Source organism: Python bivittatus, unplaced genomic scaffold (assembly GCF_059951505.1).
Source record: "Python bivittatus isolate LINGU-HERP-01145 unplaced genomic scaffold, Pbiv_v1 ctg000290_np1212, whole genome shotgun sequence".
Lineage (NCBI taxonomy): Eukaryota > Metazoa > Chordata > Lepidosauria > Squamata > Pythonidae > Python > Python bivittatus.
Window position 1 is genome coordinate 422,103 of NW_028277068.1, and position 2,810 is coordinate 424,912.

Genomic DNA, 2,810 nt, shown 5'->3' on the forward strand with positions numbered 1-2,810 from the left:
TGAAACTATAAATTGTGGTGTGTGAAAAATTAGAAGAAAAGATAACACAGAAGCAACAAGCAGCTGAATCTATCTGATGAACTCCAATTTTTTATAGGCTTGAAACTAAGTAAAGCTCAGTCTTGAATTTCAGACCACTAAGTCATTCCTCCTTTGCATCCTTTTGTGAAATAAATTCACTTCCTGGGTGTTTTTCCTCTCTCTGCTCAGCCCCTGCCTCCTTCCAGGTGTGTGGAAAGCTGTCGTCCCGGATTCATGAAGGTGGCTCAGGAAGGAAGGCCCAACTGCTGCTACGACTGTCTTCCTTGTGCTGAAGGAACCATCTCCACCATGGAAGGTGGGTGAGATCAAAGGAAATGGAAAGGCTCTTTACTGAGACATTTTCTGTGCAAGGGAGTTTTGAAAAGCATTTCTCAGCTTTGGTGCCTCTTCTTTTTTTGAAATCTTCCTTGCTGTGTTCATGAAACCTTGAGTACAGCACTCCCCAAACTGAGCCCTGCACTGAACAGGGATGGTAGACCTGATGGTCTCCCTGGCCGTTCCAACTTCTGGATTCTCACTAAGAGGAGGCAAGATGAAAACAACAACAACAACAGGATCACACACACTCCCTTAATTTTCCTTGTTCCAGTTGAAAGTAGAGGGGTTTTTTTTTAAAAAAAAAAAAACCCCTTCTGCTGAGATAACTTGTATATGCTTTCTGGGAGATCTTACTCTTGCTTTTTTCAGATGCAGAAAAATGCAACAAATGTCCAGAAGATCAATATCCAAACATCCACCGAGATCACTGTATACACAAGATTATGACCTTCCTATCCTATCAAGAAAATCTGGGGATCATCCTGGCTTCCCTTGCCTTGTTCCTCTCATCAATCACAGGCTTTGTCTTGGGAATCTTCATTAAATTCCAAGACACCCCGATCATCAAAGCCAACAACCGGGACCTCTCTTACACCCTCCTTGTATCTCTTCTGCTTTCCTTCTTGACCTCCTTCCTCTTCATTGGCCGACCAAGGAGAGCCACCTGCCTTCTTCGTCAAACAGCCTTCAGCATTATTTTCTCAGTGGCTGTCTCTTCCGTCTTGGCCAAAACAGTCACAGTGGTATTAGTGTTCTTGGCCACAAAGCCAGGGAATAAAGTGCAGAGATGGCTGGGGAAGAGCTTGGCCAACTCCATCGTCCTTTCTTGCTCTGGTCTCCAAGTTGTCCTCTGCAGCATCTGGTTGGGGACTTCTCCTCCCTTCCCTGAGTTTGACATGAACTCGCAGTCTGGAGAGATCATCTTGAGATGCAATGAAGGTTCTGTTCCCCTGTTTTATGGTGCCCTCGGCTACATGGGCTTCCTGTCTGCTGTCTGCTTCTTAGTGGCCTTTCTGGCCCGGAACCTCCCTGGGGCCTTCAATGAAGCCAAGCTGATCACCTTCAGCATGCTGGTTTTCTGCAGTGTCTGGATCTCCTTTGTGCCCAGTTATCTGAGCACGAAGGGCAAGTACATGGTGGCTGTGCAGATCTTCTCCATCTTGGCCTCCAGTGCTGGGCTTCTGGGCTTCATCTTTTTCCCCAAATGCTACATTCTCTTTCTAAGACCAGATCTGAATACAAAAGAACATTTGATGTCAAAATAAAATAGTACTGTGAGTGTGGGTATGTGGCTCCCAAAAAAACTAGTTAACAGTTCCAACAAACTCTATTTAGCACTTTAATGTTCTTTTAATTAAAAAAAAACACCCAAACCCCTACCCACCAAGTCCTGTTTTTTCAAATCTATAATGTTGTGATGGAAAAATAATAAAATAAAGCTGGAAACTGTCCCCCTTCCTCCTCCTGCAACCTCTTTTCTCCACTCCCTTCTGCCATTCTTTGCTCATGCAGAACAGGATCAGCTCCAAGCCATTGCAGGACCCAAGAGTGGCCATGTTCCACTGACATAAATAGCCCTCTTAACACTTTCATACTGAAACAATGGGAGGGCCATCACCTGTCTGTTCTTATCTCACAATTGAAAAACCATTTCTCCCCCATTTAACGTCTATCTAAACCTATCCTCCAATCAGATCCCTCAGATTTCCTGCCTCTTAGCCTCAAAAGTTTATAAATGCTATGCTTTTCTCTTGTCCAGGATCCCTCTTTCTTGAAAGCAGGCACCCGATGATCATTGCAATAAATGGGAGAATGTGAGAAGACTAAGGAGGCAGAGGGGTGAGAGGAGGAGAAGGAAAAAGGGTAAAAGCAAGTTTTGGCGTGCGTGGGCTTAGTCTTGGCAATGCTTTGGATCTGTACACTGATTCTCAATAAATGAACTTTCTTCTGAATCATGAATGGTTGCCGGGAGAGTTACTGTAATTGAGAGCTGAAGGGGTCAGGTCGTTACAGTTTGTGAGGGATTAGTGCATCTTGTCTTATCTCGTGTCAGAAATGCAGGAACTAGAAAAGGGAAAATTATTAATCTAAATTTTAAAAAATCGAAAACTTTAATAAAAGTATAGAGTTATATAATTTTTGTCCAAGGCCAGGCCACACTGATAGCAAAAATATTTCCCACCAGCAAGTCATTCTGTGTGCATGTTGGTCCCAAGGGACAGTGTGAAACATATGTGTCAAACTCAGGCCCGCAGGCCACATCCGGCCCGGCGTGTAATTATATCCGGCCCACGAGATCATTTTATATATTATTGTTATTAATGGCCCGGCAATATGAAGCGCTGGTAACACAATAAACTACAGATCCCATAATGCAGCGCTTCAGCTGCCTTGCCAAACGCTTCCCGTGTTAATCAAGTCTAACTTATGATGCTGCAAGTTATTCCGAA

At 44.0% G+C, this 2,810-nt stretch overlaps 1 pseudogene; it reads left to right on the forward strand.

Annotated features, from left to right (window-relative positions):
* The first annotated feature begins 330 nt into the window (after positions 1-330).
* LOC148215422 (vomeronasal type-2 receptor 26-like) lies at positions 331-1,926 on the forward strand (annotated as a pseudogene).
* The last annotated feature ends 884 nt before the right edge of the window (positions 1,927-2,810 follow it).